The sequence below is a fragment of the Engystomops pustulosus genome, chromosome 1, assembly GCF_040894005.1.
Source record: "Engystomops pustulosus chromosome 1, aEngPut4.maternal, whole genome shotgun sequence".
Lineage (NCBI taxonomy): Eukaryota > Metazoa > Chordata > Amphibia > Anura > Leptodactylidae > Engystomops > Engystomops pustulosus.
In genome coordinates, this window is record NC_092411.1 from 183,291,889 (window position 1) to 183,307,351 (window position 15,463).

At 43.4% G+C, this 15,463-nt stretch overlaps 1 protein-coding gene across 1 annotated transcript in view; it reads left to right on the top strand.

Annotated features, from left to right (window-relative positions):
• Positions 1–15,463, top strand: part of CFAP299 (cilia and flagella associated protein 299) — a 281,113-nt gene that overhangs the window by 186,415 nt on the left and 79,235 nt on the right. The window lies entirely within an intron of this gene.

Consider the following 15,463-nt stretch of genomic DNA (forward strand, 5'->3'; position numbering starts at 1 on the left):
ATAGAGTTGTTACTGATGGCCTGGCCAGTCTCCCTGTACACAGCACACCAATAATAAACAGAGGCCAGCTGACACCCCGAGACACCTGCAGGAAAATTTACAAGTGCATGATTGTTCATCTTGGAGGAGGCAGCCCGACCGAGAGTTGATAGGTAGACTGCTACAGGTCTGGTATAAACGCACAAACTAAAAGGAACAGTCTGGATATTGCTTACAGCTACTAGACATATTCTAGAGAGGAAAGAGTGATAAGAAAAACTGCTTAAAGGGGTTGGCCACTTTATCTCATGTTTTTTTGTAATGTGTGTGTAAGTGTAGGAGACAGGATATTAGGTAATTTCCCAATATATATCTATTACAAGTTCTGCAACGCTTACCTGATATGTGAAGTGAAGCCTCCTGTCTTTACCCTCATCAGTCAGTCCTGTCCATAAAATGGCTGCAGATGGAGGGTCATGTGATCTTTATCTGCAACCAAGCAATTGTTCTGCTAGATATTCTGATAGTATTCATGAAGATAAGATCAAGGTCCTGGCAGGGCGAATGCTCATGGACAAATAGAGATTACATGACTCTCCATCTGCAGCCGTTTTATGGGCAGCAATGTCTGACTGATGAGGTAAGACTTTATATATCAAGACATAGATCAGAACTTTTAACAGATGTATATTGGTAAATGACCCAATATCCTACTCCCCTCTCCTACACACACTTTTAAGGCTCTGATACCATTCCTACAGTCAAAACATTAAAGGAAATCTACCATTTCATGTGCTGCATTATGACGCAAACATACCTTGAGAATGCTGTAGCTACACTGATGCTGAATCATATCTTGGTTAATCCCTTTTCTGAGTGGTTTTGGAGACTCAACCTACTGTTTGGAATTGGTAAAAAGGATAACAGCCAATTGTTATTGAGTTAATCATGCATTTGTGTTGCAAGTAGCAGAACATGGATTTTTTTTCCTGACAGCTTCTTCTAAAAGGGTTTGTCCGTGGGCAAACATTAACATTAGCATTGAACCCTACACTAGTGGCATGTAACCGACTTGTTGTAGCCGTTTAAAACCTCACATTATCATATTTTTTTTTACTAAAATACAATTCTGCCGTGATTCACAGCAAACACCAGATGAAATTACATGATTCGTAAAGCGCTACGGAATTTGATGGTGCTATATAAATATTTATTATTAAATTAAACACTCAGTTATCCCCCTGGGTCATGATGCATCTATCTTTCATTTTATTTATTTGTCATTGCTATATCCTCCTGGGAAGCTGGGCCTATGATGATGTCATCACAGGTCCTGAAAGAAAAGTGTGCCGGCTGGCAGTGGAGGAGGATATGAGGCTGCAGACTGTGTGATTAGGAGGGTGTAAAGAAGACATGATGGTACTACTATTTAAGGAGGAAGGAGCTGTGTGGGCTGGGTGTGTAACAAAAGGGACATAAGGTGGTGATTAATACGGGGCATGAAGTGTTTGCTGTGTGAGGATGGAGACCTGGAAGTCCTGACTGTGTTACCAAGAGAGGGAAACAAGGGTACAGGCTATGTGACAAGAAGGGGAAATTTGGTCTACAAGCTAGATATAAATATAGAAGATTGCGGCACTGAACTAAAGCTGTCGATATAGCTGAGCCCCATATTTAGTTCCTACTATCCATATACAGGATGTCTCAGTTGAAACCTGAATCCTAAAACAGCATTTTAACCTAAAGAGGTGAGTAGCTACCAGACACCATTTATTTGAATGTCTATTAATCCATTACTTACAAAGACCACCATATCATGGGGAACAAAAACTCGGAATCAAAAAAATTGCTAATAACTTAATTAACCCTTTCAGACCCTAGCCCTTTTTTGTTTTTTGCTTTTCTGTTTTATACTCTCCTCATTTCAAAAGCTATAACTTTTTTTTATTTTTCCTTTAAAAGAGATGTGGGGGCTTTCTATTTGTGGAACAAATTGTACTTTTTAGTGGCACCATTTAATATTCCATGCAGTTTACTGGAAAGCTGGAAAAAAAACTCCAAGTACAGTAAAATTGACAAAAAAAACCCCACATTTGCGGCGTTTGCTTGTGGACTCTATTTTCACGTGTTTCTCTGCGTGGCCCAAATGACACTTCCCCTTTATTCTTAGGCCCCTTCCATACTTGCGTTTTTCACGCGTGTTTTCTGCGCGTGCTTTTGACTCAAGAACTTGCATTGAACTCTTACCCATTGTAATCAATGGGCTTTTTCAGACTTGCATTTTTTTTACGCACACACGCGCATTTTTTTTAACGCACGTTTAAATCTCGACATGCTCTAGTTTTGCAAGTCACGCGTGTGAAAAACGCACCATATAAGTCTATGGAGATGCATCAAAAACGCATTGCACTCTGAGACACTTGCAAGTGCAATGCAAGTGAAATGCGTTTTTCACGCATCAATTGCCATAGAAAACATATGCCTCAGTCCATTTCATTATCTACGCGTGAAAAATGCATTGAAATTGCATTAAAATAGCGCGTGAAAAAATGATACACTGAACAAACTCTGACTGAAAACTGATTGAACTCTGATGAAATATGTCAGTTTTTCACTGACCAAACCCTGATCAGACGTGATCTGCAACGCAAGCGTGGAAGGGGGTTAAAAGCATCTTCTTCTAATCAATGTGGACTGCACCATCCGCTTGTTGATCTAGTTGAGCCCATAGCATAGAAAATATGTATTAGGTGCTGTGGCACCTCCATTTAAAATCCCCAAAATGTTAATGGACTTACTGGACTAGACCTAGATATCATGAAGATCCAATCTGTGGGGATTTGTGGGGAAAGCCAACATGCCTTATATATGCCACATACACTCACTGGCCACTTTATTAGGTACACCATGCTAGTAATGGGTTGGACCCCCTTTTGCCTTCAGAACTGCCTCAATTCTTCGTGGCATGGATTCAACAAGGTGCTGGAAGCATTCCTCAGAGATTTTGGTCCATATTGACATGATGGCATCACACAGTTGCCGCAGATTTTTCGGCTGCACATCCATAATGCGAATCTCCCGTTCCACCACTTCCCAAAGATACTCTATTGGATTTAAAGCTGGTGACAGTGGAGGCCATTTGAGTACAGTGAACTCATTGTCATGTTCAAGAAACTAGTCTGAGATGATTCCAGCTTTATGACATGGCGCATTATCCTTCTGAAAGTAGCCATCGGATGTGGTCATAAAGGGATGGACATGGTCAGCAACAATACTCAGGTAGGCTGTGGCATTGCAACGATGCTCAATTGGTACCAAGGGGCCAAAAGAGTGCCAAGAAAATATTCCCCACACCATGACACCAACACCACCAGCCTGAACCGTTGATACAAGGCAGGATGGATCCATGTTTTCATGTTGTTGACGCCAAATTCTGACCCTACCATCCGAATGTCGCAGCAGAAATCGAAACTCATCAGACCAGGAAACGTTTTTCCAATCTTCTACTGTCCAATTTCGATGAGCTTGTGCAAATTGTAGCCTCAGTTTCCTGTTCTTAGCTGAAAGGAGTGGCACCTGGTGTGGTCTTCTGCTGCTGTAGCCCATCTGCCTCAAAGTTCGACGTACTGTGCATTCAGAGATACTCTTCTGCCTACCTTGGTTGTAACGGGTGGCGATTTGAGACACTGTTGCCTTTCTATCAGCTCAAACCAGTCTGCCCATTCTCCTCTGACCTCTGGCATCAACAAGGCATTTCCGCCCACAGAACTGCCGCTCACTGGATGTTTTTTCTTTTTCGTACCATTCTCTGTAAACCCTAGAGATGGTTGTGTGTGAAAATCCCAGTAGATCAGCAGTTTCTGAAATACTCAGACCAGCCCTTCTGGCACCAACAACCATGCCACGTTCAAAGGCACTCAAATCACCTTTCTTCCCCATACTGATGCTTGGATTGTCTTGACCATGTCTACATGCCTAAATGCACTGAGTTGCCGCCATGTGATTGGCTGATTAGAAATTAAGTGTTAACGAGCAGTTGGACAGGTGTACCTAATAAAGTGGCCGGTGAGTGTATATCAGAATGGCTAAGATGCTGTTAGGCTCAGGTCGTTCATTATAAATCCATCAGACCCATGAAAGGAAGTCTTTGGATGAATAATGTGGTCCTCACATTCACTGTCAACCCATAGTTGTCACAAGCCCATTTAAATAACTTTACAAGCTATAATTCACCAAGAGAAAATGTATTTGTGAGAGAAATAGAGAATAATTGTCCACTTTATTTCATTTAATGCTCTTACTTCACTATTGTTAATACATGTATAGGGCATGAGGACTACTCTTCTAGAATCTGATCTGGTTAGTTTATAAATCATTGGGAGGGACAAAGATGCTCCTAAACTGAGGAGGGCTGCAAATGAGTATGGCACACTGGGAGCGAAGTGACTATATTATTATGTGATGTGATAGATGATATGAGAGCAATTGATACTCAAAAAGTAATGATCAATGCCATTTTGTGCTGCTATATGCTGCCCAGAATACTCTCATAGTCAGGGCTTAAATTTTTGGTATATTTCTAGTACAAACACTGTGACATTAGTATGATGAGATTACTCTTCAAGCAAATATTTACTAGAAAAACTGCCATTCAAAAAGTCTACCAAGTATTTGCACAATCATTACCTCAATGAACCCTGAGGATATGCTCCTAAAGCCACTGCTATGTGTTAATCCTCCTGTTTATGTGTTTTTTACGTAATTAAATCTTAACAAAGCAGCAGTATTCTGTCTTGGCATAATGGAAGAGGCTTGCTGAACATCTCTATACAACAAAGAGAACACTTATCCCCTTGCCATTATGCTTTAAAGGAAGTACACAGGGATGTTTCCAGCACTAGCCTAGAACCAATGACATGTCAATAATTGTTGTTGATTTCAAGCGGTGGTGGGTAAGTGCAACATCCCCAAAGGGGCTGACAGTCTATGGAGGGCAGCAGATTACTACATGGTAGCCCTGTCCTAATGTAGACCTCATCCAAACCGTCATGACCAGCAGGGTGAAGCAAGAAGAGGGAGAGGCCTTGTGACAGGGTAGGGGGCCGTGTGACAGGGGTGCCCCCCCCCCATACTTAGGCACTCCCAGTGTAGGAGTCGTCTATGGGGACGGATATCCAGCCTATCTATTCATGTGCATAGGGCCTAAGAAAGCCCAGTCTTGGGGCAGATGCACATGACAGTGACAATTGGCCATGTACCATCTGTTTTTTTAACAGGCTTCACATTGCTGCACTAAATGCAATAGTCTGTGCCCATGGCCATTAATATTGAGATATATCTGTTAAAAAGTAGAGCATTTTCTAGTAAAAACCATCTTTCACATAGGCTATAGTTTATGAGTATCAATGAAAAACAGATGCAAGTCTAATGCAAATTGGCCGTGAAAAAAGGATGATAGAATCTGTTTTTCACAGCCAATTTTTACAACGTTTTGAGCAGGTAGCCTTAGCCCTTAGTCACACAAACATAGTTTTTGTCCATGTGCTGTCCATTGATTCAACAGACAGACAAATGAATTTCTATAGGCTTAAACACAGTAAAAAAATGTTTGCCATGTTGTCGTAGACGGGCACAGAGGGTGGCAGAGTGGGCAGGCATGGGGCGTTCCTGTCCTGCACCTGCTTATATTTTAAATAAAAATGCAAACATTTTTTACGCCATGTCAGCCCTATGCCTCTTTATGTATCTACCACAAGAGTATGCTAAGTTCCCCCCATACTTTCCATAGTCTATTTGTGAGAGGTTTGCTGAAAAACTCAGAGCAGGTTCTATTCCTGTTTGTCATTGGCATGTGAGCCGCAAACACGGAAATGCTATAAATAACAGCCATGAATCTGTTGTTCGCAGCCCACGAAATGAAAAAGTTTGACAACTCTAGAAGGATCACAAAAAACATTCCATAGTAGTGTGTTCTGTATGATAAACTCAACAGCATTCTTTTTGTTCTAAGTCTTTTCTAGTGTTTATTAGTAGCTGTTGGTGGGCTTTTTCTTTAGCTGACCATCCAATATTTCCTAAAAATAGAAAAACAAATATTAAACAGGTGCCTGACTGCACTTTGTGATGATTGTATTATGAACACACATGTCATCACTCCTGAGCTATTGCATTTTAATATTTTTCATCTGCCGCTATTGCTCGCACCTGTAACTAGTTAGTAGTGAGTGATTTGTAGCCTGGGATCTTCTTTCTTTTACTGCTGTCCATTTTTTTTATTCTTCTATGGAGCTGAGGTTTTGGCATCTGGAAAGATTTGGATCCTGGCATATGAATATAATATTGAAGACGTTTCCAAAAACACTTTTTATTTGATTTTGCTGTTAGATTTCTTGGATCTGTTTTATTGCTGCATCTTGTCAGCTGTGTTTTGACCTGCAGCATTCTCAATCTATGGAGATGTTTTTCTGCATCCCTCTCCAATTAGACCCTGCTGTGGGTCATATCCCAGCTGGAAAAAGAGAGGCACGGCATGAAATACTTATCAGCGTGAGCAGCGACTATCTTTCAAAGTTTCCTTGCTTTGTTTTTGGCATCACTTGGGTTCATTCTATTAAATGAGTCACTGAAGTGAACTTATACCCTGTACAGTAAGCAAGAACTGTTTTCATTACCTAGGTCACCAATGTACAGCTGGTTGGCAGCTATTACCAGGAGTGACCTTTAGGTCACTTTCAGGGCCCAGGCACATGAAATGTGGTTAAAACTACATCGAAAAAAATAGAAGTAGTTTATTTAATGTGAATCATGACAAATAAGGGTGCATTCTCTTGATGCAGTTTGGTTTGTTTTAAGCTGACATGTTGTTTTTGCCAATGTGGATATTTATAGAAAAACCCACAGCCATTAGCAAAGCGGGACTTTGGTGTGGGGGGACCTATAACGTCTGCATTTTTATGTGGTTGTATTGAATTAACAAAGCTGGGTCTGCTTTAAGGGGACCAAATATGTGGTGTGTAGTACAGGCTTATTGGGGGACTGAGTATGTAATGTCTAGTGTAGTAATGTGAGCAGGGCAGGACCCAGCCGTAGATGTCACTTCCTGTCCTGTATCTCTCTTCCTCTTTCTCTCACCAGAAGACCATGAATAAACATGTCCCTTCCTCCCATCCTGTGCCATTACCACTCTACAATTGTTTAATTATTTTACATAAAATTATGTAAACTTTAATATACATTATTTGTTGCATCATAATTTGTACCAAGTAATATTGCTATTTACTGCATTATGATGAGAGTAAGCAGGCATTATCCTTTTAAGCCCAGAGGCTTCAGCCACTCCAGAGTCTCCAGCTTTCCCAGAAGCCACTCCAGTGTCTCCGGCTTTCCCAGAAGCCACTCCAGAGTCTCCAGCTTTCCCAGAAGCCACTCCAGAGTCTCCGGCTTTCCCAGAAGCCACTCCAGAGTGTCTGGCTTTCCAAGAGCCATTCCAGCCTCCCCAGCTTCCCAGTGCTGCTCCGGCCTTCCAAGAGCCTCTCCAGCCTCTGGCTGTACTGCTTGCAGAAGAGTCTATGCAAGTTAAGAAAGCTTGTCCTTCCTCAGAGTACAGAGTCTCCGAATATGACAATTCCAGCTTTTCTCCTCAGGTGTCCCATCACCAAGATGAATTGGAGGAGGTGGAAGAAGAGGCTGAAGAAGAAGAGGGCTCCTAAAGGGGGGGTATTGTCACAGCCGTACCCACGATCCTCGGTATGGATCCTTCCATGTTTCGCGGTGTTCCCCCGGCCCGTACCCACCTCTCCTGGCTCGACTCTGGTCCCGTCTAGGCAGTGCTACTGCTGCCTGACTAGGCCACGCGCATTCCCGCTCACTAGGACGCAAGTGCCGACTCTTCAAGATTTAAAGGGCCAGTGTCCTCCTGATTGGCGCTGGCTAATCCGGCCTTGAATTTATAATCCGGCACCTCCCTTCCATTCTGGCCGGATCTTCAGCATTTCCAAGGAACTTCCAAGGTTTCCAGACCTTGCTTTCCACAGCAGTTCCTGTGGAAGAAGAAAGCCTGTCAGCATTTCCAGACGCTCCTGTCCTTCAGCGTTTTTCAGATGCCTCCGTGTTCCCTGTGTTACTCCAGCGTTTCCAGACACCTCTGTGTTGCCTTCCTCCAGCCTTTCCAGACACCTCCATGTTTCTTGTGTCTCTCCAGCGTTTCCAGACGCTCCTGTCTTCAGTGTTCCAGTGTTCCCATACACTCCTGGTGACTCCTGTTTCCAGTGTTCCCAGATGTCTCCTAGCCACCAGCTCTCCTCCAAGGACCAGGCTCTGGTGAAGACCAGGTGCCACTTAGACTCCGGTCCCATCATCATCTCCCGTGGTGGTCCAGAGGGTCCACCGGTCCACAGACTCATCCTCCCAGACTCTTCCCATAGAGACTTTCCTCCCCTGGTGCTCCCAGGCACCTTCCATGGTCTGTGTCACCATAACAATAGGCTAGTTGATTGAAATCAAAAGCTTCTTCAGGTAGAAGCGAGGCGGACTGGGAATTTAAAGTGGCCCTGGAAAAAAAACTTCAAAAGTTGCCCCATTCTGGGCCGAGTCAAAACAAATAGGCATGGCCATGTGATGTGGGTGGAGTTGATAGATGGTCTAAATCAACATGTACACCACAGAGAAAGAATCATACTGCCTCCCTTATACAGGAACAAAGCTTCTTTTTAAAAATAACACAACTTAATACTGACTATGTATGTATGTATATAATATTACACAAAATACACAATACTACAATACCTTCTCTGATAAAAAAGAATGTAACTACTATAACATTGCCACTCAGTATACAGCCTGCCCTCCCCCCTTCAGAATGCAGCCTGTACTCCCCTTTTCAGTATAAGGCCTGCCCCGCCCCCCCACATTTAGAGTCTAGCGAGTTGAGGTGGGTGGATACATACGTGAGATTCTGGCGGCTTGCTCACACCTCCTTTCCCTACGTCATCCGGCTATTGGCTGAATTAGAACACAACCGCCTACGGCGCTTGCGTGGCTTTACTGCTTAGCTCTGCTTCATGCTTCCATGCCTGGCAGCCGTGTCATATGAGTTATAATTCAGTTGCCAGCCACATGACTTAGGTAAAGGAGGTGTGAGCAAGCTGCCAGAATCACAAGTATGTATCCACCCAACTCGACTCGCTAGACTCTCTGGCTGGTTACCATGCAGAGAATAAATGTTAATTTTTTTCTTTTCTGCGCAGCGATTTTACTAGCTATAAGGGCAACTTAATTTTTTCAAACAGTGGTGACAGGTTCCCTTTAACGCCTATTGGTATTCTATGCTCCTACAGAGTATATACTGATTTTGGAACATTGTTATCTGTTGATTATAACTGTATTTCCCTATAACACATGCTTAATAACATCCCATCACTGCTATTACAGCTTCGCGATGAGGATATAATACAAGCTAGTCATGTGACTTGATCATATGACTCATGATGTCCTCAGACCGGGGAGGAGACCTAGGAGAAGCTTATTACATCACTGATGACATCAAGGTTACACCTCTGTGTTTCCTTGGACCTGATTGGAGAGTTTAGGATGAGATGGGACCTCCCTAAGCTTATATAAAGCAGTGCTAAACGTCGCACGCCAGCATAAGCCCAAACCCCTGATGCAGCTGTATATACGGCGGGACATGTTGGGGGACTGTGTGTGTCAGTTTAACTAGCTGTAACATAGTTGTGATCAGTGCCCTCTTCCACTCTACTAGCTAGTATGAGCATGCAAGTGAGACTAGGGGTATGAATATTAGGAGTAACAGCTGTAGGTTTACTTGGAGTTACAGGCAGTGACATTGAATTAGGGAGTGTGTTTGAGATGGTGGAGTGAGCCAATATATACCTACCTAGTGACTGCATCTATAGTCATCTGGTTGGATAAATTGACCTACTGAGCTAAGACCTAAGTTATAGACTCAAGATGCTGTAGTAAGGGACAGTTCTTTAGCATCGGCAGTGATATTTTCTATATTGTCAAGTGGACAGAGTGATACATCTTTTGTGTGCATAGATGAATATTTACCTACCGTATATACTCGTGTATAAGCCGAGTTTTTCAGCACAAAAAATGTGCTGAAAAACGTCCCCTCGGCTTATACACAAGTCTATTACAAAATAAAAAATGACCCACTTAAAAAAAATAAACTTAAATACTCACCCTCCGATGTCGGCGCGGCTTACCGATGTCCCCGATGTCAGCGCTTCCTGTCTTCTTTCTTCTCCGCGGCTCCTCTTCTCTCTTCTTTTTTCTGTCCTGGACGCGGCCATGTTTTCTTCGTGGCCGCGCATAGTATGACGTCAGCAGCGGCCGCGTCATAGTATGCGCATGCTAGAAGAAAACATGGCCGCGTCCATGCCGGAAGAAAGAAGAGGAGCCACAGAGAAGAAAGAAGACGGGACGCGCTGACATCGGGGACATCGGTAAGCCGCGCCGACCTCGGAGGGTGAGTATTTAAGTTTATTTTTTTAAGGGCCGTGGGGGCAGGGTGCTGTATACTATTAGGGGCTGCTGTATACTAATAGGGGCTGCTGTATACTAATAGGGGCTTGCTGTATACTACTAGGGGCTGCTGTATACTATTAGGGGCTGCTGTATACTACTAGGGGCTTGCTGTATACTACTAGGGGCTTGCTGTATACTACTAGGGGCTTGCTGTATACTACTAGGGGCTGCTGTATACTACTAGGGGCTTGCTGTATACTACTATGGGCTTGCTGTATACTACTAGGGGCTTGCTGTATACTACTAGGGGCTGCTGTATACTATAAGGGGCTGCTGTATACTACATACTACTAGATGCTGCTGTATACTACTAGATGCTGCTGGATACTACTAGGGGCTTGCTGGATACTACTAGGGGCTTGCTGTATACTACTAGGGGCTGCTGTATACTACTAGGGGCTTGCTGTATACTACTAGGGGCTGCTGTATACTAGGGGCTTGCTGTATACTACTAGGGGCTTGCTGTATACTACTAGGGGCTTGCTGTATATTACTAGGGGCTGCTGTATACTACTAGGGGCTTGCTGTATACTACTAGGGGCTTGCTGTATACTACTAGGGGCTGCTGTATACTACTAGGGGCTGCTGTATACTATTAGGGGCTTGCTGTATACTATTAGGGGCTGCTGTATACTACATACTACTAGGGGCTGCTGTATACTACATACTACTAGGGGCTGCTGTATACTACTAGATGCTGCTGTATACTACTAGATGCTGCTGTATACTACTAGGGGCTTGCTGTATACTATTAGGGGCTGCTGTATAATACTAGGGGCTGCTGTATGCTACTAGGGGCTTGCTGTATACTACTAGGGGCTGCTGTATACTAGGGGCTGCTGTATACTACTAGATGCTGCTGTATACTACTAGGGGCTTGCTGTATAATACTAGGGGCTTGCTGTATACTACTAGGGGCTGCTGTATATTACTAGGGGCTGCTGTATACTACTAGGGGCTTGCTGTATACTACTAGGGGCTTGCTGTATACTACTAGGGGCTTGCTGTATACTACTAGGGGCTGCTGTATACTATTAGGGGCTGCTGTATACTATTAGGGGCTGCTGTATACTACTAGGGGCTGCTGTATACTACTAGGGGCTTGCTGTATACTACTAGGGGCTGCTGTATACTACTAGGGGCTTGCTGTATACTACTAGGGGCTTGCTGTATACTATTAGGGGCTGCTGTATACTACATACTACTAGGGGCTGCTGTATACTACTAGGGGCTGCTGTATACTACTAGGGGCTGCTGTATACTACTAGATGCTGCTGTATACTACTAGGGGCTTGCTGTATACTACTAGGGGCTGCTGTATACTACTAGGGGCTTGCTGTATACTACTAGGGGCTGCTGTATACTACTAGGGGCTGCTGTATACTACTATTAGGGGCTGCTGTATACTACTACTAGGGGCTTGCTGTATACTACTAGGGGCTTGCTGTATACTACTAGGGGCTGCAGTATACTACTAGGGGCTTGCTGTATACTACTAGGGGCTTGCTGTATACTACTAGGGGCTTGCTGTATTCCCACCCTCGGCTTATACTCGAGTCAGTAGTTTTTCCCAGTATTGGTGGTAAAATTAGGGGTCTCGGCTTATACTCGGGTCGGCTTATACGGTAATCTCAGACCTAACTACTAGGGGGATAGACACTGTTCCCTTTTGAAATGCCTTAAGAATATCAAAGGAGACATTCCCATTTTTACAGTACACAAGTGTGTCTAGTATCAGATATAATGTTCAAGCTCACACTACCACTAACGTGTTACCCCTACTAATAAAGACATTGATCTATCATTACACGCTGTGATAAATAAAGTCCTGCATTGTGAAATCCCACCACTGCGACCCCACTGTTATCTCCATATCACTGTATCTTCATTATCCCGCATGGTTACTTACCATTGGGTACAATCCTTTCAATGGGTGTTTCCTAGGATGGATATAATAGGCATTCCACAACGTTGATGTTTTTGTGTTATTAAAGTTTGTGTATTTCACAGTTAACGTAGTGCATTTTAAAATTCTGAATTAAGTTATTTTTTAGTACTTGGATATGGTGCGTTAGGTATTGTTTATCGATCCGACTGAGGAAATTCTAAAACTACCTGCCAAGTATAGATCCTAGTGGTGAGTTATAGTAGGTCATATATACAGTCATATATAATCTGCCGCCGGATAAACGTCCGCACAATGCCTGTGTGAAAGAGGCCTAAAGCTGTGTTTAAACGCTGAATTTGCATTGCAACTTAAAGGGGTGTTCCCATTTCAGGAAATAAAAGTTATAGTTTGTAAAATGAAAAGTTCTATGATTTTCCAGTATAATTTCTAGAAAACCGTGAGGAATTAATACAGTGGACAGAAATCTGACCACGGTCTCACAGGTGCACAGCTCGTTATAACCCACAGATCTGATTACTCTCTATGATACTAATGAGCCATGCACCTGTGTGACCATGGTCAGATTTCTGTACACTGGAAGTAAACATAGAAGCTCTCTATACAACGGCAGCAAGCAGAGATATAAAGAACCGCAAATTGATACAGGAGGTATATTGGAAAAATTTTTAATTTTTCATCATACAAAAAATCTGTAATTTACTGAAATGGCAATACCCCTTTAAGCGCCTTGGGGAGGAGTTTCCCCAGATCAAATATGCATTTAGACCAGCACTTAAGATTGCCTATACACAGTATTTTCGGAGTATAACTGCTGATACAGTAATACATGCTCCCTTCATTGTGATGTAGTTATATTACTACATCACATCGCAAACATAGTATCATAGGTCCTGGGCTGAGAAACTGAGACCTCCCTAACTATTTAGAGCTTCTAGATCAGTGATGGCGAACCTTTTAGAGACAGAGTGCCCGAACTACAACCAAAATCCACTTATTTACCGTTAAGTGCCAATGTGGCATTTTAAGCAGTAACTTATTGCTACCTGTTGTTCCACTTCTTTCAATTGTATCGGCCACCTAAGGCCCCCAATACAGTAGAAAGAAGGTGGACAAATTCAGACTTTCATTATAGCTTCTCTCCAAGTTCCCTGGAACAGCAGGAAGATTTGATAGATTTGGTCCTGTTTGGTGAACTCTGTCCTGGGCTGATGTCCTGAGTGCCCACAGAAAGGGCTCTGAGTGCCACCTCTGGCACCCGTGCCATAGGTTCGCCATCACTGTTCTAGATGGTCTATTGCTTACTGGATAAACACAGTAATTTAAATAAACCTGCTGCATAGTGTCATCTTCTTCAAGTCACTAATTATCTCGGCAAATTTAGCAACAGAAAAAATTTAGGTAAGGTTCTCATTTCATCAACAGCTCTTCAACCTTCTTATTACAAACTTAATACTGATCTCTTTATCAGCTAGAGATTACTGCCACCACAAAAGCCAATAAAGAAATGATGCGTTTACAGTAGTCAATATAATCTCAGTGCTCACCATGATAACCTATAGTCCCAGTGCTCTCATAGCTGTTCCTAATCCCAGTGTTCCTCACAGTAGCCCAGTTACAGTGACCCCAGTAGCCCATAGTCACAATGCCCACCGCAGTTGTCCATAGTCTCAGTGCCCCCACAGAAGTTCAGTCACAGTGCCTCCAGTAACACATAGTCACAGAGCTCCAAGTAAACATATAAATTGGTAAATACTTACCTCTCCACTGCTGCAGTCTTCATCCCAGGCCCCACCGCTTCATGATGATGACATCACATCCACCTGTACAGGGCCACACACGTCAAAGCCCTGTGAAAGGGACTTGGCACAGGATTCATCTTACAGGCAGCAGATTTCCTGCATTCTGTGAGATCGGGATCTTTCATTTCTGTCTACATTATAGGGTGAATCCTGATTGCAGATACAGACCAACCCCAGGTTTTCACTGAGTGGACGTTTGATATTAACACATTGGGGCACATTTACCATCGGATTGTGGTGCATCGGCGCCGGCTTGCAAGCGACACAAATTGGCGGGCGTGGACGTCAAACAACCCAACTGATTTGGACAAACCGCGGAATTTATAAACCAAATTGTGACGCAAGATCAGCACTTGCATGCACCGGGAAGAAGAAGGTGAACTCCGGCGGACCTCAGCGGGGGAAGCGACACATGCAGGAAATTGGACGCATGATCTTAGTGAATTGCGGGAGCTCCGAATCGTCGCCGGACATTCTGGATCGGCGGCGTCAACAGGACGGGTCAGTAAATGTGCCACATTTTGTGCATCTGTGATTGGCAGCAGATAAAGGAGAAACTTGCTGCTATGGTTACCTTTCTCAAAGAGACACATGTAAAATTGATGGGGGCCGTTGATACTGTGACTGGGGTGCCTGGGCCCCCTGTTCTGGCTGTGCCCAATACTGCAGTCCCAGTAGTCCCTCCCTGATTGTGGTCCTGAATACAAACATGGGTACCATGGCTGGGGAATGACATGGGTAACGACGCATAAAGCATCAGCTTTTATTTTCAAATAAACTACTTACCATAAGGACATGAAACACGCCTTTGCAAATAACTATAGTTGGAGCATAATGTCTGCTCTGCTGCTGAAAACTAGAATGAGAATTCTACATGTGGACTTTTTCATTCTTAGCTGGAAAATATCTGAAGACTCTGTGAACCTATAGATCTTCTGGGAATAGTTTTAATTCTGCAGCCATGATTAATCAGTAGGCTCTATGCCCAAAGGTATTACAAGGAACAGAAATGTGGGGCTGCTTTTATTTTTATGGAAGGCTAGAAGCAAATAGTTTTGTACAGGTGTTTTTGATACCTGAGACATATGAGCAGCATGCAGTGGCCATGGAGCTCACCTTTTCACCTGGGAGGTGTGATAGTGTTACCAAAATGGAATGCAATATGGAACATGAACTCTAAGAATATATTGTCTCCAGAGTCACTGGAGGGGTTACTTGGCGTTAT